The 19,962-nt window shown below is 40.7% G+C and overlaps 1 protein-coding gene across 9 annotated transcripts in view; it reads right to left on the minus strand.

The window, feature by feature from the left end:
• PTPRD (protein tyrosine phosphatase receptor type D) overlaps positions 1 to 19,962 on the minus strand; it is a 2,140,771-nt gene that overhangs the window by 495,052 nt on the left and 1,625,757 nt on the right. For 2 of the 9 annotated variants that reach the window (XM_043546220.1, XM_043546217.1), the window contains exon 1: positions 4,077 to 4,883. The exons of 5 other annotated variants lie outside the window; for them this stretch is intronic. The gene's annotated coding sequence lies outside the window, so the exon portion shown is untranslated. Of the gene's footprint in view, positions 1 to 4,076; positions 4,884 to 19,962 lie in introns of those variants that run through there. 2 more of the 9 variants (XM_043546222.1, XM_043546221.1) reach the window with 1 other exon arrangement.

Consider the following 19,962-nt stretch of genomic DNA (forward strand, 5'->3'; position numbering starts at 1 on the left):
CGAAGCACTCTCAAGCAATCTTTTTCGACATCATCAGATTTCCTCAGTAGATGTGTTGTACAGGAGCTCTCAGTGTAGTGGATCACAGAGAGAAAAAAACTCTTCCCCTTTGCTCCTACCTGGTAAATCATTGATAATATATGAAGGAATATTTTTAAACACTGATTCTACTCCAGGCTGCCAGTTGCCATTGTGCATTCATAAATAGTTTCTTCTAAAGCCTTTTCCAAACAAATCAAGGCCCAGAAGTATTAAACAAATAAACAATGCTTAGCAAATATGAAATTTAGAGTTTTAATGAAATATATGGACCATAATATGCCATCAGTCTTTCAGAAGACTCACAATGAGGGATTCTGCTTGAAAAGTGATGGCATAATATGGCCCTTTGGTATTTAACTGACTTAAAAAAAAATCAGCATTATACTTTTTTCTCCATTTAAAAAAAAAAACAACCCTACATATCTTAGCATGCAGTAATACCAGAGTGAAACATGTTGGCTCAAGCACTTATACTGACTGTTTACATGTAATTAGTCCTTGTTGTATTTTGAATATAAATATATTCAAAGTATGTTGTGTGCATTTCATAAGAGAGAAACTTGGTTTATCAAAATACTATCTGAAATTCTTAGCCTTGAAAAGATGTATATGATTTAAGGAGACTTATTCAGGTGGGCTTCATTATTATTATTTATTTACATATATAGGATGCCATTTTTAGCCCTTTCTGAAAATGAAAAGTTAATAAATATTTGTAATAATTACATTTTTGGAACTGGGCAGAAAGCCTATTGCGGCAAATGACCCCACACCACTTGATATGACATAACTCAGCTGTTTTTAAAGTAAGATAGCCCATTAAAAACTAAACACGGTGTACTGAAGTTGCACTTTCATTATATGACCTTACAGTATCCTGATTTATCTTCAGAATCCTTTTAAAAATCGAATTGCCCAATAGCTTGATAAATCAAGTTCATTTTGAAGGAAATTCAATATGCGAATGTTTCAGCTGTGCTCTTTTACAAATGGTCTGCCTTGTCAGTTTGAAAAACTGAAAATCAACAAAGGAACAGTGTAAGTATACTTGACCTTATTCCCTAATGTCTATCAAGAATTCCATGGTTGGTCGATTTTAAATTTGTGAAACTGACACTCAAAAATATATAGAGCATCTTCAGTCCAGATCCCATAACTGCTGACTATACTCCAGCCACAGCCTTGGAATCTCCGTACTTGCCAACCTACACAGCACTTACAAAGCTAGTTTAAATACTCCATCAATCTATGTCCATTCCTTCCTTAGAGTAATCCTGTTTAGATTATCTTTTAACCCTACACTTGCATTATGTGAACAATGCCATTATTAATCTAATAAAGGAAACATACATTTTAAGCTGAGACAAAGAAATGTAGCCTATCACCTCTGATAGCGTCCTTCCTCAACCACAGTGGCAGGGGAGTCAACAGTCCTGAATATAATTATGGGGAGAGGGGGAGGACAACATACATTTAACTCCCAAACAACATTAGTCTAATTTATTGGCAATGAATCATAGGAAAGTGTCATTTTGATGTTGGCTATCTGTGTTAAAAACGTCCTTCTAGTGCATATGCTATGCACTGGTATTTGCTGTACTAGAGCAGTTTATACAGGCCCCTAGTGGTTTAGCACACACAGCACCAGATGAAGGGGGATTCCTACTCTTTAGCTTGGGTAGTTTTAGTCTCTGCATTATTCTGGTTTAGAAATGAAGGGTGACCTTAAAATGAAAGCTGAATTACTGAAAGCTGAATTACTGATTTAAAATACTAAACAATTCATTTCTAAATACAACCCCAGAGCTGTTTTCACAAACCTCCTCAGAAAATTAAATGCTGTATGTTTTACCATTTCCCAGTCAGTGCACTGGCACAACTAATATTTGAGTTACATAACAGCCACAACAGAATGTTTAATTTATAGCACTTTTTATTATTCATTAAAAAGTAATATGACTGCTAATACTAAAAGCAGATTTTAAAACACAGACCCTGACATCTAGAAGCTCAGAGATGCAGTTTTCCTTTTGAAACGCCATTCCTGACAGCTTGGCATAGCACACATAAACCACAATGAATTTCTTAGTGCCTTCTTAGAGTAGAAGTCTACTACTTAGCCAAAGCTCTCAGTACTTAAAGTGGATATACACAAGCTATACATCATTTCAGCATTGAGAGAAACCTAAATATATTCCACCATACCACCACAAGTGACAACTAAGATTGGAAAGTAAAAAGTATCCAATTAAATCCCTCTCCATGTCTGTGTAAAAGCTACACCATCTAGTTCTTTGAAAATCCCATGCCGACACATTATAGCTTTTAGCTATTTTAACTGGACAAAATTTGACAGCTGAATTTATGAAACTGACCAGTTTGTCAATTTCACACTTCAAAAAATACAATAATAGCTGATCTCATGAGAATGAATTTAAGAAAACTGTCACGAAATTGCTAGCTATGGTGAGATGCAAGTACATACAATTATTTTGGGGGAAAAGGGAGAATTTTATTTTGTTCAGAGTTGCTCTATTCAGTAACAATGAACAATAAAGCTTTGTTCTTTCCCAACCCACTAGAAATTATGTAATACAATATATTCTAAACCATATTTACATAAAGAATAGAAAGTAGTAAATATTCTAAACCTTTTTAGACACCAAGGAACACAAAATATCTTAGAGCTGTGTTTCTTCACCTCTGTATCAAGATTCAAAGTAAAAGTCTTGATGTTACAGAAGTTGCCTGTGTTTGTGCAGAAGGTAGGGAGCAGGCAATTGGCAAAAGGGTCACAAGATAGTCTCAACTTTCTATGTGAATTCTAAGTTTAAATACTCGAGAGAATAGAAACATAAAATAAACATATCCACTCACTGTAACTAGGAAATTCCAAAGCAAATCAGTATCTAAGGTCTCATATGAAATGTTGCACAGTCTCCAGCGGATATTGAATGAACAGAAAAACATAAAACCTTTGTTGCTCTGAGGCGAGGTGAACAAAATGGTCCTCTTTATATACATAAAAGCTTCAATTTTAAATTGTGTGTCTATATGGGGAAAAGGTGAGAAGAAATACACACCTTTCTGTGTGGTGGTACATTGTACAAAGGCCAGTCAGGAGAATGTATACTCATCACACAACAGTCTCAAATAACAAGGAGAAACAGAAATGTGCTTATTGAAAGGTGTCTGGAAAAGGAAAAGTGATGATGGCTTGGGAGGGGGTGACAGTTTTAAGGAAAAAATATCCCCCGCCCCATAATGTAGCACTTAGAACTGAATAAAGAAAACAGATCTTGTATTTATAAGTCAAGGTAGGCTATATTAAAAGAGGGGAAAGTCCCTGCTTACAACACAATATTAATTTTAAGAGGGAGCTGGGAAAATAAGTTTTCTGCACAAATGTGAGAATTCCATTATAACCCTACAGAAAGCTGAGGGTCTGCACTGTTTCGGTTTCTTTACAGTGGTTTCAAAAAAGGACCTTTTAAAAAAAAAAAAAAACTTCTTATCACCATGAACAATCATCTGCAATTGCCACAGAGGAAAAGAGAGAACTGATCTGATTCCAGTGTGAAAAAGGTCTCCAAACAAGTCCTCCCACACCTTGAATGGCAGCCACTTTCCCTTTGATTGCTGCTAGTTCTCCTTCTCCCCACTAGTTCAAATACAAAAAAAATGCTATCATTAATAACAACTCACCCCTCTTTACAATACACGCAACATGAACCCCCCCCCCCCTTCCCCCACACGCACAGTAGGAATTCAGTGGAAATGTCTACTCTGGTCACTAGTCAATCCCCCTCCCCCCCTTTACACACTTACACACACAACTCCTCTCTTCATTTCCCTTCTCAGCCCGTGGTTCGAGATTAAAACCCAGGAGAAAGCAGAGGCGAGTGGTCTGGCCAGGGCTAGGGGCAGCCTGTTTAACGCCCGGGGAGGGGGGGGAGTGCTGAGTACGGTGCCCCCCACACACGCACCGATGGAGCGGCAGAGGGGGAGCAATGGGGCAGCGGCGGGGGAATTACCTGGTCATGCTGGCTCCCCCAGTCCCAGCAGCAGCCGCCGCCGCCTGCCCGCCCGCCACCACCAGCGCTTCCCTCCGCCGCCGCCGCCGCCGCCACCTCCTCTCGCTGGGCTCCGGGGCGGCCAATTTAATCCAAGCCAAGCAGCAGGAGCCCGCGGGTCGTGGCTGCCTGGCGCTGGTGCGTGGCTCTCACGGTCCAACGCCGGGAAGTGGGGGAGAGTCGGCGGGAGTCCGGAGATGCAGCAGCCAGGGGCAGCCCGCTCCCCCAGCCGCTCGCTGCCCGGCTCCGTTCTGCTCCTGCTTCTGCCGGCTGCGGCTGCCGCTGCTCCCGGGCGCTCGCTCTGGTCCCCAGCTTCTGCTCCGCTTCCTCCTCCTCTTCTCTTCCCCCCGCTTCGCCTTGTAGCGGAGTCTGTGGCTACAAATAGCTGGGTCGCCCACCCGCCTCCCCCCTCTGCTCCAAACAAAGTGCAGCGCAAACCGGCGGGAGGCAAGAGGCAATTCCCTTTCTCGGGGGGCGGGGGGCAAAGGCAGGGGGAAATAGCCACTAGCAGGAACAGTGCCCCTGCCCCGCCGCCCCTGGGAGTAACGGGGGGAGGGCGGGAGTGAGGAGGAGTAAAGTGGTGGAGGTGCCTCCCCCTCGCTTTGTTTTGGTGGGTTTTTTTTATTATTATTTTTAAATCCTCGTAGGCTGCGTGGACCACAGGATCCGTATGGCCCCAAGTGCTGGGGGGAGCCTGTTGCAGAGCGGTGCGGGAGCGGGTGCGGGAGCGGAGATGGGCTTGAGAGAGGGAGAAGCACTGAGCCAGCAGTCTCTCCCTGGACCACTGACTGACTGAGGACATGGGAAACAAGAGAGAGACACACACGGGGGGCGGGGGGTGAGATGGGGGAAGGAGGAGGGGGGAAGTCGGTGACGTCACTCCCAGGGATCTAGCTAGCTGTACCAGTCCAGCCCAGAGAAGATCTTGTCTTGTACACGCACTCAGACACACACACACTTGTTTCCAGCACTGTGTAAAGGGGGTGCCTGTCAGAGGGATGCACACACTGAAACACGGAAGTCTGAGATTATGGGCATCTCAAATATGCCCCCCTCTGTCTCCTTCCCCCCTTCACATTCTCTCGCTCACAAACACACCACTAAATAGACTACCTCCCTGTGAGTATGTGATAACTGTCCCTATCCAAAAACTTTCTGAATCTAGTATATTTCAGTGGAATTTAAAGAGTTAACTTCTGTTCCAGTTCACACCCTATACAATCCAATGAAATCAATAGAGTTGCAAGCACTGTAACTCAGGCAGAATTTGTTCTTGAAGGCATATAAATCATCATTATCAAACATTTGCATATACTTCCATAGGTTTACATTGCACTTTATTTTCTTTGTAAAGACGCAGGGCCAAAGTCCATGTTCATTTTCAGCCCATGCAACTTCAGTGAAATCTATGGAGTTGAATGTAAGTCACTATAAAGTTTGGCTTAAAGTCCCTGCTTTTTTCTTCCTGGAGGCCCCAGTCATTTGGAGAGGAAGTTCTTCCTGACCTCCCAGGGACTCTGTGAGGATAAATACATTAAAGACTGGGAGGCACTCACATGCTATGGTGATGGGAGCCATGTAATTGCCTCAGATAGATTGGTCCTGCAAACACTTATGCTCATGAGTTCTCCCATTGAGTTATACTGAAATTGGGTCATTATATTTAGTTTTGTTTCATAATATTTGATTTTACTTTGGAAATGTATTGCTGCCCAGCTTTAAGTCTACTCCTGAGAGAAGAAAGATATACTTTGTTCTTCCCCAACTCCTATCCTCTTTTTGACATACATCCAATTGTGCCATGCAAAATGATCCCAAGATCAGTTTTATATTTAAAGGAGCACTGCATCTTTCAAAATGCCAAAGGATTTTAATAATTGCACTATGAATAATTGCACTATGGAAAGGCGTCAATATCTGGAATGTGGCATGCCTGACCATTTTTTCATCCTGTTGAATGTAAATGGTGAAAGCTGTCAGGACACCGGATCATTATATTAAAACCTGGAATATCTATTTAGTTATTTCAAAGCAAGCATAGAGTCTTGGGGTGCATGGGGGCTGCGTTGTGGTGGGGTTTTAATTTTTGTTTGCATTCCATAACCACACACACATATTTATATCTATATATTTTTATAAATATAAATATGTATGTATGGTTATGGAATGCAAACAAAAATTAAAACCCCACCACAACGCAGCCCCCATGCACCCCAAGACTCTATGCTTGCTTTGAAATAACTAAATAGATAGTCCAGGTTTTAATATAGTGATCCGGTGTCCTGACAGTTTTCACCATTTGTCTCAGTACTCTTCATGCTAAGATCCTGGAATGACACATAAGAATTGGTCAGTAATCCCGCATCCCTGATACATTCTGACACCACCATCACAATTTAGATCTGAGTTTTGAGACTTTATTTAACTTTTTCCACAAAATTTGGAGTTATAATCATCTTGATATGGCTCTTCCCTCTGTTCTTCTTGTCAGCATGGTGGTATGAATAAGAAATAAATCTGTTTCCTTCTATATAAACCACTAAAGCGAGGCCTACGTAGTGAATTTAATTTCTCAGATTTCTGATTTAAGAATAATGCTGGATGTATATGTAATATGTAAAGAGCAGAGGGAGAAATGATGCTGCGTGAAGTGAAACAGTATGAAAAACTCTGTGTCTACCCAAGGATGAATCAGCACCTTTGTTATCAACTTAAGTGCTACAATAATGATAGCAGAAATATACATACATATATACGTGTGTGTGTGTATATATATTTCTGGTGTAATGTTAAACCTATTGTTTCTATTCCACTGATATATTATTGCCCCCAAAAGTTATAGCTTTCAGGATGCATAATTCAAAATATCACAAGTTAACACAATGTGGGAATAATATTATTTTACAAAAATATATTAAGAAGTTCAAGTACAATGTTCTACTAGTTTTTGTTTGTGCAGTTTATTGCCAAGATTGTGATAATACATAACTGTAATGCTAGCACAATACTGAATTGGAAGAACATTTCAAAAATATATTAACTTTGAAATATTTCTTATAAAAATATTGAACAAACTGAAAGTGCTGTACTACCAGGTACAAAGATACTGAATTAAGCTAAATTACTCAGGATATGAATCTATAAACAAACTTTTTAGTGTGGGGAGTATCTCTTGCTTCTGTTTGTATAATTAAAAATATCTATACACACATATAAATATAAACACACACACACTTCTTCCATTGTTAAAAAATAAGAGTTTAAATTCTGCTCACTTAAACCACACAAGTAGTCCCATTGCCTTCACCGACACCTCACATGAGTAAGCGGGGAGAGACAGAGAGCTTTCCTCTTGGCTGCCACCATTTAGGGCCTGATTCCACATTTTTTACTCAGGACAAAACTCCCAATGATTTCTGTTAGAGTTTTGCCTGAGTAAGATGTGCAGGACCAGTCCTTAATGTTTTCACGTTGCAATCTCATGCAGTTCAAACATTAAATAGTACTGTATTATATTAGAGATTAATACTACAGAGTGTTATTTTCCCTTTGGCTCTTGTGTCTAAGACTGTGGCATGCAGTGGTGACAAATGGGCATTCCCACTAAACTCTTTAGTACAGTGGGATGTTCCATTAACAGTTGGAACCATCTCAATCAAAGTGGAACACTGGGTCACTTCAGGAGAAGAGCAAGCGGGGGCACAAAGGATACTCTGTAATTGCCTCCCCCATTTTTTTGTTGCAGGCATTGTGATAGCCATATATTACAATTATTTTTATAATTACTATACGACAAGCTGTCAGATGAAATCTAACAGGTGATTTGTCACAAAGCTCCATTAATGTATACATTAGGCATTGGATTACCAAATGATTAGGGGAAGTATTTCTGAGTTCCTGCACTGATACTTGAAAAAATTCCCATTTATAAGCCACAAGTCTTTGTGATCTCCCAGTGAATATTAAAGATAATAAAATACTACTAGGCAAATAAATACATGAGTTGTCAGTAAACAAAAAAATACATTCAACTAACACACCTTGGATATGCATGTCTTTTAAGTGCTAATTTGGTATCTCAGCAGACTTAGTGGGTTTATCTTTATCTTTCAAACTTCCATGAGTCCTATAAATCTTTCTTTGGTAGTTAAAGACAGAGATGTCTAGAGAAGAATGTGATTCCAAGTACAGTTATTTTTTATTATTATTTTTGCCTGGTTCACTATTTTTATCTTAGCTCTTTGTGCTAAAGAAATAAAAAAAATTGAAAAGAGTAAGAAGTCTACAGGAAACTAGTAATTAATCACACGATACATGAAAATCTACAGGGACTTGAGGCTGATGAAGCAAGATCAGTTTTATTAGACGGCGCTAGAATATGTGCCACAAACTGGAAATAAACAAGAGTATATGCAATGAAAGCTGTAAATAAGATTTTTGGACAGCAGAGATAGCTTTGTCTTCTACCACTGGAGAATGTCAGAAGTAATGAAAACTCTGCTGAACAATTTCAAAAAAGAATATATTTGGAGTGGAAAATGCAATGGGGAAGGGTATAGTTTTATTTAGATTTTTTTGCCGTAGGTCAATGGTGAAATTGGCTTTAAATTCAGAAAAAATACTACCACATACAAAATATTATTTGACTTCTTGAGGTAGGAATGTAAATCCTGTGCTTGTAGGAGAGATTGTACCCCCAAATTACAGTAACAGACAACAACAGAAGAGAGTATGCGCAGATTATCATAAATCATTTCTAAATTCAACTAAAGTGAAGATATGCTCCCAAAAAAGAAAAAGGGGGCATACCTCCAACTTATTTTTTTAAACTACCAGCTGACTTCTGAATTAATGTACTTTAAAATCCAGAAAACAAAAAAAGAAATGGGTGAGTATAGAAACCTAAATATAAGCCTACATCATTAATGGGACTTTAGTGTCCTTTATCGGAGTTCAGATGTCTAAATCTTATGGAACTAGACAAGATAGTTTCTTTTTATATAATTTCTTTTATATAAAGTCTCATAAAGCACTTTACAGAAAGTCTAATCATACCGTGAACTAAAGATAGATGGAGGGTTTTATGGTGAGTTTGAAGATGGGGTAGTTACTCCAAGACTCAGTATTTTGTGAGCAGGGTAATGGGGGAAGAGAGAATTCCAGAAAACTGGTGCAGTACAAGAGAAAACCATTCTCCACTGCAGAGATCCAAATGGAGAGGATAACAGAGAAATTAAGACTGGACATATAGTGAGTGGGAGAAGGAATAAATATATGTGTATAGTTAAAGATAGGGTTATGCAAATTAACCAGAAATTGACCCAGATCATAACCCCAATTCTGAACATTCTCCCTGACAAACTTTGAGGAAATTCAGATCACCATCTGGATCTAAAATTCACACTGGCCTTTATCATTGCAATGAGCTGAACCGAAACCTAGATGTGAATATACCCAAACTTAGGGAAAGTTCAAATACAGCACTTGATCTGAACTTTACAGCTTGTTCCCAGCTCAAAAGTTGCTATAATGGGGGTGGGGGGGTGGGGGTGGGAGAGGAGGGAATGAAAACAAAATCTAGGAAACTAAATTTAAAGCAGGAAATAAATTACACAGTATCAGGTAAGATGCAGTGTCAACCTTAGCTTTGATTCTTGACCTTTTGAGTGATACTTTGCCTCAGGTTGCGCACTTATTTTCCAGTTTAATTTCATTGTGCATGTTACAAAGGGTGGGAAAGTGGGATGGCTTGTTAAAATCCAGAAGAGATGTTTTTACCTAGATTGTCCTTTCGGTAGTTCCTCCCAGTGTGCCCTTTCAGGCTGACTGCTGAAGCCTCACCCCTCAGGGTCATCGAGGAAAGACCTGTGCATGAAGAGGCTATACACAGAATAAGGCCCAGGCATCTGTAGTTTTGTAGATTACCTCCTGTCACTAGAAGGTAGTCTTTTTTCCCTTTTCGTAGTATAACAAACCAGTGCATGAAATGGACATAAAGATCAACTTTAGGCACAATTTATTAGGCACATCCAGAACAGCTGAAGGCATTGTAGCAACACTGTGCTGCTACAGATAGAATCCAGGATTATTTCCGTACCTCAGTCGCTTCCTTCTTGAGCCTGGGAGTGCTGTGGAAGCAGCCTGCATGGTATCTTAGAAGAAGGGATACTTCTCCATTCCTCTCCAGTGACCCTCCCACAGATACAGACACAAACCAGAAGGAGCAATGTCTAGGTACCTGCCCATGAGGTGTGCTGTGATATGGAACCCTTGAGGGTGGAATGGGAGGGAACAAAGGAAAGGATATAGGAGGAAATTTCTCCCTTATCTTTAAGGGACACAGATCCATTTTTAAGTCACTAACGCCACAGACAAATGTTAAATCTTTTCAGTATCTTAAAGGTTTTTCTTCAAAGGTGCATGTGGTTTTGTTTACTTACATGAAGACCATGAGATTTACAATAGGTTATGGAGTCTCTGACTCCCATGTCACTGTTTTTAATCCCACTAAAAATGGCTTATGTTTGGAGATTGTTGTTATCTCGATGGGGATAAATTAGCGATCACATTCCAATTCCTAGTGGACAAGTGTCCATATTGCAAAAATGGCCATCATAGTTGGCACTCATGTTGGCAGTCTCAGTAAAGGGCCAATGGCTGAACGGAAGACTGAATTACTCTCAAATTCCTAGAGGTGGCCCCTCCCGTGCATGACAAAAAAAATGGTGGTCCAACTCAGAGAAAATGAACAACTGATTACTTTAGTTTATAGTGCTTTTATCTTGGTCTTTAGGCCAATCTTATTCAATATTTTTTATTAATGACCTTGGCACAAAAAGTAGGTGTGCGCTAATGAAATTTGCTGATGTTACAAAGTTTGGAGGCATTGTCAATACAGAGGAGGATAGGAACAGTACACAGGAAGATCTGAATGACCTTGAAGACTGGGGTGACAGACATATGCTGAAATTCAATGATACAAAGTTCAAGGTCATTCACTTAGGGTCTAATACTAAGAATTTCTGCTACAAGCTGGAGGCTCCTCAGCTGGAAGTGACAGAGGAGGGAAGAGACCTGGGTGTGTGGGTTAATCACAGGATGATTATGAGCCACCAATGTGATGGGGCTGTGAAAAAGGCAAATTTGAACCTAGGATGTATTAGGCAAGGCATTACAATACAGATAGAAAAGTATTAATGTAGGACTTCATCTGGAATATTGTGTACAATTCTGGTTACCCATGTTCAAGAAAGATGAATTTAAACTGGTATAGGTCCAGTGGAAAGCTGCTAGGATGATCTTGGAAATGAAGGGCCTATCTTAAGAGAGGAGAGTGGAAGAACTTGTCTATTTTATTCTAGCAAGAAAGGCTGAGATGGGAGATTGTTCTCTATAAATACATTAAGGGGCAAATACTAGGGAGGGAGAAGAGCTATATAAGCTAATGCAGAGGTTCTCAAACTGTGAGTTCCACTCAGGTGGTCCGCGGATAGTTCCCTCCAAGGTGCACACCTGGGCAGCTGCACACGAGAGAATGAAGGGCCACCCACCTAATTAGTGGAGCTGCGCAGGCATGGCTCCACTAATTAGGTGTCTGGACCCTAGAGAAGATGCACATGTAAGGTGAGGTGGTGGCCTTGGGGAGAATAGGGACTAGGTAGGAGGGGTAAGTGGGGTGAATTTGGGATGTGGAGGGCTGCGACGGCCAGAGAAAGAGGCAACTTTCCACAGCTCCAGGGCTGCGGCTGCTGGGGAGAGATGGCCCTCCTTCCCAGCCTCAGCTCTGTGGTTGCTGTGGTGGGGGAGAGACCACCCTCCTTCCCAGCCCCAGCTCAGGGGCTGCCACGGCAGGGGAGAGAGAGCACATCCATCACATTAGAAAGGTAAGACTACTGATATTAAAATGAGTTGTGTGCTTTTATTTGTAGATCAAAAAAGTTAATTATTATTAATTTTTTTTGAAATAGCAATTTTATCCACAGCGCTTTACAATAGTTAGCTAACGGTACAAACAACACTTGGAAAGATCATTAAGTGGTCCGCCGAGACACTCGGCAATTTTCAAGTGGTCCGCGGAAAAAAAAGTTTGAGAACCACTGAGCGAAAGGACAATGATAGCACAAGCACAAATGGATATAAACTGGCAATGAAAAAATAGATTTTTGAGAGCAGAAGGAACTTTCTACACCACCATCTAGACTGACGACCTTCATACCACAGGCCACTGAATTTCAGCATAGGCTAAATATGATCACCTGCATGTGTTACTGCACTGTTTCTATAACTTTCCTAGCATTTCAACCTATTTTTCCTTTTTTAACACCCATGTTATACTGTCCATTCAAGTCCATTGCACATTCACTTTGTTACTTGTGTGGTTTGTAAACTATGCACTATCATGTCCTTTTAAGAGTGTCTATGTATTTTGGACAGAACAAGAGGTATTAAACAAAACCACATTAGCAAAACAAATCTGCTCACCACACAACTTTTGCTAATCATTTTCATTCTCAGCAATTCAATTAAAACAGAAATCAGGACCACAAGAATAATCAATGTGTTAGCCAAAAAAGTATTCAAGAAAAAAGGAATGAAAAGATTAAATCTGTTTCATTGAATCCAAATTATTAGCAGGACTTTGGTGCCAAATCCCTTACGTTCCAATGTTGAAAAAGCATTCTCCTATATTAAACTAGTTCTGTGAGGGAAATCATGTATTAGTCATAGTTTTTCAATTGGAGGATTTATTTTTCAACAAGGGAAACAACTTCTCAGAGTTCTGTTAACACAAAACCATTCATCGTAAACCAGAGCAGATGTCTTTTTAGGACAGAGCTACAGTTCAAACTAATTCCATATGAGGTTTTTGTACATGCTAGAGCTACAGGAAATTTTTGAGTTGATGGAAATAAAACACCTCAAGAGCTTGCACTTGAAAACTTTTGGCATTTGCTTGGTTGACTCCCTCTTCATGGTGATATTGAAGGCATCTCCCACTGTGGCACAAAGGTCCTGATAAGTGAAGTCATTTTACCCCAAAAGTGTGAACGTGATGTGTGCAAAGACATTCCTCTGCAGTGTTGCAAGATTATCCTCTTCAATGCAACTCATAGATTAACTGATTCCAAACCCAGAGGGGACCATTGTGATCATCTAGTCCAGAGGTGGGCAAACTACGGCCCGCCCATCCTGTCCGGCCCCTGAGCTCTTGGCTGGGGAGGCTAGCCCCCGGCCCTTCCCCTGCTATCCTCCCTCCCCCGCAGCCTCAGCTCACTGCGCCGCCAGAGCTCTGGCCCGCCGCTCCTGATGGGCAGCGCGGCAGTGTGGCTGGCTCTGGCATGGTAAGGGGGCGGGGAGTGGGGTACCCTGGGGGGCAGGGAGAAGGGGGCAGTTGGATGGGGCACAGGTTTGGAGGCGGCGGTCAGGGAACAGGGGGGCTGGATTGGCATGGGAGTCCCAGGAGGTAGGGGTGTGGATAGGGGTCGGGGCAGTAGGGGAAAGGGCGAAGGGCAGGTTGGATAGGGGGTGGGTTCCCGGGGGGGTGGTTAGGGGCGGGGGTCTCAGGAGCGGACAGTTAGGGGACAAGGAGCAGGGAGGGGTTGGATGGGTCAGGGTTCTGAGGGGGGCAGTCAGGGGGCGGGAAGTGGAAGGGGGCTGATAGAGGTGGGAGCCAGGCTGTTTGGGGAGGCACAGCCTTGCCTTCCCGGCCCTCCATATAGTTTTGCAACCCCGATGTGGCCCTCAGGCCTAAAAGTTTGCCCACCCCTGATCTGGTCTGACCTCCTGTACAACACAGGCCATAGAAGTTCCCCAGAATAATTCGCAGAGTAGATCTTGATTTAAAAATTGTCAGTGATGGAGAATCCACCATGACTCTCAGTAAATTGTTCAATGGTTAATTACTCTCACTGTTAAAAATTTACACCATATTTCCAGTCTGAATTTGTCTTGTTTCCACTTGCAGCCATTGAATCATGTTATACCTTTCTCTACTAGACTGAAGAGCCCATTATTAAATTTATAGACTATAATCAAGTCACCCCTAGCCTTCCCTTTGTTAAACTAAATAGACTGAGCTTCTTGACCCTATAACTATAGGGCATGTTTTCCAATCCTTTAACCATTCTCACAGCTCTTCTCTGAATCCTCTCCAATTCATCAAGATCTTTCTTGAATTGTGCACATGTGAACCAGACACAGTATTCTTGCAGCAGTCACCACCAGGGCCAAATCGAGGTAAAGTAACCTCTCTGTTCCTGCTCAAGATTCCCCTGATTATGCATCCAAGGAATGAATTAGCCCTTTTGGCCACACCATTCCATTGGGAGCTCATGTTCAGCTGATTATCCACCACAACCCCTGAATCGCTTATAGATTGCATACCAGGACCAAGTCTTCCATTCTGTAAGTATGGCCTAGGTTCTTTGTTAGTAGATGTATATATGTCCATTTAACCATATTAAAATTGTTTGCTTGTGCCCAGATTACCAAGTGATCCAGATTATTTTTTAATCTGTGACCTGCTCGCTTCATTATTTACCACTCCCCCAATATTTGTGTCATCTTCAATTTTTATCAGTGAATATTTTATTTTTTCTACCAGGTCATTAATAAAAATAGCATAGGACCAAGAACTAATCTCTGTAGGACCCTACTAAAATCACATCCTATCTGTTATCCAGTTTTTAATCCATTTAACATGTGCCATACTAATTTTATATCTTTCTAGATTTTTAATCAGAATGTCATGCAGTACCAAGACAAATGCCTTAGAGAAGTCCAAGACTATTACATCAACACTACTACCTTTATTAACCAAACTTGTAAGCTCATCACAAAAAAGATATCAAGTTAGTTTGACAGGATCTCTTTTCCATAAATCTATGTTGTTTGGCATTAATTCTATTACTGTCCTTTAATTCTTTATTAATCGAGTCAAATATCAGACAATCCAGTATCTGGCGCAGGACCGATATCACATTGGTAGACCAATAATTACCCTGGTCATCCCTTTTTAAATATTGGCACAACATTAGCTTTCTTTCAGACTTCTGGAACTTCCCCAGCATTCTCAGACTTCTTGAAAATCAACACTAACAGTCCAGCAAGCTACTCAGCCATGTCTTTTAAAACTTGTGAATGCAAGTTAGCCAGACCTACTAATTTAAGAGTCTAGCTTTAGCGGCTGCTATTTAACATCCTCCTGAGATACCAGTAGAATGGAGAAAGTGTTATCATATTACATGATAGTATTTTTTCCCCCAAATACAGAACAGAAATATTTAATTGAGCATGCCTGCCTTTTCTGTTTCTATTATTGTTGATAATTCTGACATTTCCATCTAGTAAGGACCAGTACCATTGTTAAGATTCTTTTTCTTCCTAATATACCTTAAAAAACCCCTCCTTATTGTCCTTAACCCTGCTGGTCTTAGATTTCATCTTGTGTCCATTTACTTCCCTTATCAATTTTCTACAGTTCCAAGCTTCTGACCTATATTCATTATGATCAAATTCCCCTTTCTTCCAACCTTCTAACCAAGTTGGGTTTTTTTAACCAATATGGCCTTCTTCCTCAATTGTGGCTCTTCATGCAGCTAGTAAAGTGTTCTTACACAATTCCCAATTATCATTTATATTTTTCTAATTAAATTCTTCCTCCCAACTGATTTGGCTCACAATTGTTTTCAGCTTTGTGAAACTGACCCTTCAACAGTATATATATATTACTGATCTGGACTTTATTCAGTTTCTACATTATAAATGTGATCAAGTCATGATCACTAGTAACTAAGCTATCATTAATTTTTAGTTTTGTGATTAGTTCCTCTTTATCCATCAAGATGAGGTTTAATACAGAATTCCCCTGTGTTGCATGCAACAACTGAAGGAAATTTCATCAATAATATTTAGAAATTTTAGTACTGTTAGCAGGAGACCTGCATATGTCACTCAAAGTCCCCCATGATCACAAACACACAGCTTTTTCCCCCTATGCATTATAAATAGGGGCATAAGGTGCTAGTCATCCTGTTCCCGAATGTGATTTGGTCTGTAGCAAACACCAACCAATACCCCATCTTGTGCTTTATTTGTTAGTATATTGATCATAAGCATTGAACATCATTTTATTTTAAATTGTTTTGGAAACAGGTAATGCCATCTATAAGTTCCAACAAACAGGTTCCAACATAAGTTGCTCTCTTCCCATTTCACTTTAAAAAAAAAGACACACACACACACACACAAACACACTTACTTGTTTGGCCTCCTCTTCCTATAGTGCAGTTTGGACTGGCTCTTGTCTTAGGTGGCAGCAGTGTTCAGACAGGTACTGAGTTTACAAACTCCAACAAAATCTGCATCTCCCGTCTTTCCCCTACAGTCTTCCCCATAGAATCACAGAAATGTAAGACTGGAAGGGACCTCGATAGGTTATCTAAGTCCAGTGCTCTCGACTGAGACAGGAATAAGTATTATCTAGACCATCACTGTTTGGTTTAACCTGTTCTTAGAAACCTCCAGTGACAGAGATTCCACAACCTCCCTATGTAATTTGTTCCAATGTCTAACTATTCTTACCATTGGAAAAATTTCCTAATGTCTAACCTAAATCTCCCTTGCTGCAATTTAAGCCCATTACTTCTTGTCCTGTGCTCCGTGGTTAGGAAGAACAATTTGTCACCCTCCCCTTTATAAAAACCTTTTACTTACTTGAAGTCTGTTATGTCCCTACTCAGTCTTCTCTTCTCCAAACTAAACAAACCCCAGTTTTTTTCAATCTTTCCTTGTAGGTTATGTTTTCTAAACCTTCAGTCTTTTGTGTTGCTCTCCTCTGTATGGTCTCCAATTTGTCCTCATGTTTCCCAATGTGTGGTATAATACTCCAGTTGAGGCCTTATCAGTGCTGAGCAGAGTGGAAGAATTACTTCTCATGTCTTGCTTATTGTCCTTCTTCCCCTTTTAATAGATAGGTGCTATATTTGCCCTTTCCCAGTCTTCTAGAATCTCTCCCATCCTCCATGAGTTCTCAAAGAGAATTGCGAATGGCTCAGAGAACTGTTCAGCAAGTTCTTTAAGGGTATGTCTACACTGCAATAAAACACCTGGGGCTGGCCCATGTCAGCAGACTTGGGCTCATTGCACTTGGTCTGTGAGGATATAAAATTACAGTGTAGACATTCGGGCTCAGGCTGAAGCCCAGACTCTGAGACCCCACTAGGGGGGAACGTGCTAGCGCCCAGGTTCCAGCACGATCTCAAAAGTCTACACTGCAATTTTACAGCCCTGCAGCCTGAGTCAGATGACATTGGCCAGCAACAGGTGTTTTATTGCAGTGGGGATGTACCCTAACTATTCTAGGATGTATTTCATCAGGTAGTGCTGACTTTAAGACATCTAACTTATCTAAGCAATTCTTAACTTGTTCTTTTCCCTATTTTAGTCCCATTTACACTGCTGCATTTTCTGTTATTGTCTTTTCCTCCTCATTAAGTAACGAGCCTGCCCTGTCCTGCTTCTAATGCATTTGTAAAATGTTTTCTTGTTACTCCTTATGTCCCTAGCTAGTTTAGTCTCATTTTGTGCCTTTCTAATTTTGTCCCTACATGCTTGTGTTTTTTTATATTCATCCTTCATAATAAACTGACCTAGTTTCCACTTTTTCTATGATTCATTTTTGAGTTTCAGGTCACTGAAGATCTCCTGGTTAAACTAGGGTGGTCTCTTACCATACCTTCATATCTTTCCAATGCACTGGTCTAGTTTGTTCTTGTGCCTTTAATAATGTCTCTAAAAAACCTGACAACTGTCTTCAATTCTTTTTTTTCCCTTAGACTTGCTTCCCAAAGGATCTTACCTATCAGTTCTCTGAGTTTGCTAAGTTTGAAGTCCATTGCCTTTATTCTACTGTTTTCTGTTCTATCATTCCTTAGAATCATGAACTCTATCATTTCATGATCACCTTCACCTAAGCTGCCTTCCACCTTCAAATTCTCAAACAGTTCCTCCCAATTTGTAAGAATCAAATCTAGAACAGCCTTTCCCCAGCCACTCCTGCTACCTTCTGAAATAAAAAGTTGTTTCCAATGCATTCCAAGAACCTGTTTCATAATCTGTGCCTGGCTATATAATGTTCCCAACAGGTGTCTGTGTAGTTGAAGTCCCCTATCATCACCAAGACCTCTGACATCTTCTGAGACTCACCTACTTTCTACAACCTCTCCAGTGTTTTCCTCCTCTCCCACAAGCCATTTCTCTCAATTCCTCCCCACAAAGTGCTCTCCTCCCCACAAACCCTTGTCTCTCTTCTCCAAAAACTCCCACAATTACCCAGTCTCTCTTCTCTGTTTCTCCAAACTCACCTCATTCTCTCCCTCTCGTCTCCCCAAACTTCTCATTTTCTCTTCCTCACACTGCCTCTTGTCCCAGCTTTTACTATCTTCAAAATCCTTCCACCTTTCATCTCCAATAGCCATGCCTCCTTTTTTGCCTGTCTCTGTTAAGGAAAGGGAGAAGAGAAGATGTTGCAACAGCCAGTGCAGTTCATTCATGTCCCAGGCAGGTTCTTCCTGGTCTGCAGACCCTCAGAACCAATAGGTGAGGGGCTGAGCCAGGAAACACAGCTGCTTGCCCAGCAGTGTACGTAGCAGGACCTGCAGTTAAAGCTCCCTCCTGGTTATTATATCCAACAGCTAAGTAGCTGATGATAGCAATGCTAAGCGCCTCTACACAATGCCCCTCCTCCACAGCCAGCCAAAATTCAGAAGGGGAAAATAAAGCAGGTCTCAGAAACAGTGTGCTAGTGTGCACCCATTCCCAGCAGCAGCACATCTCTGTTGCTGTTACAGTCTTGTTCTCTAGTACCTCAGCCTTCAGTAAAAAAAAGCAAGTTTTTCGATGTTGTGATTGAGAAGAAAGTCTCAGAAATGTGAATCGACTGTAACCAATGCAGAGATGTCTAAGCGAATCTGTAGGTTGCCTAAAATAATAGTTCCAAGAGGTGTAAAATACCCCATTGACATCCGTGAGGGATTAATTTAGAATCTAGGGATGTTAATTTAAACATTAACAATTCATAGATTTATAGGTTCACAGGTTTCAGGGCCAGAAGGGACCATTGTGATCATCTCGTCTGACCTGCTGCATTACACAGCCAGTAGAATTTTGCCAAAATAATTCCTAGACCGCATCTTTGAGAAAAGTACAAAATCTCGATTTTAAAATTTCCAGTGATCCACCACAATGTTTGAAAAATTGTTCAAATGGTTAATTATACTCACTATTAAAAATTTGTGCTTTATTTCTAGTCTGATTGTATCTAACTTCAACTTCCAGCCATTGGACTGTATTTCCTTCTTTGACAGGGTGACTGGCCTAGTGGATGGGAGGAATCAATAGACATGATATATTGTGATTTTAGTAAGGGTTTTGACACAGTCCCAGATGACATTCTCATAAGCAAACTAGATGTGGTCTAGATCTAGAAGAAATTACTATAAAATGGGTGCATAACTGATTGAAAGACTGTACTCAAAGAGTACTTATCAATGGCTCACTGTCAAACTGGGAGGGCATATCTAGTGGGGTCCTGCAGGAATCAGTCCTGGCCCTGGTATGATTCCATATTTTCATTAATGACTTGGATAATGGAGTAGAGAGTACGCTTATGAAATTTGCAGTTAATACCAAGCTGGAATGGGCTGCAAGCACTTTGGAGGGCAGGATTAAAATTCAAAATGACCTGGGTACATTGGAGAATTGGTCTGAATTCAACAAGATTAAATTCAGTAAAGATAAGCGCAAAGTACTTCATTTAGGAAGGAAAAAATCAAATGTGCAATTAGAA

Source organism: Chelonia mydas, chromosome 5 (genome assembly GCF_015237465.2).
Source record: "Chelonia mydas isolate rCheMyd1 chromosome 5, rCheMyd1.pri.v2, whole genome shotgun sequence".
Classification (NCBI taxonomy): domain Eukaryota; kingdom Metazoa; phylum Chordata; order Testudines; family Cheloniidae; genus Chelonia; species Chelonia mydas.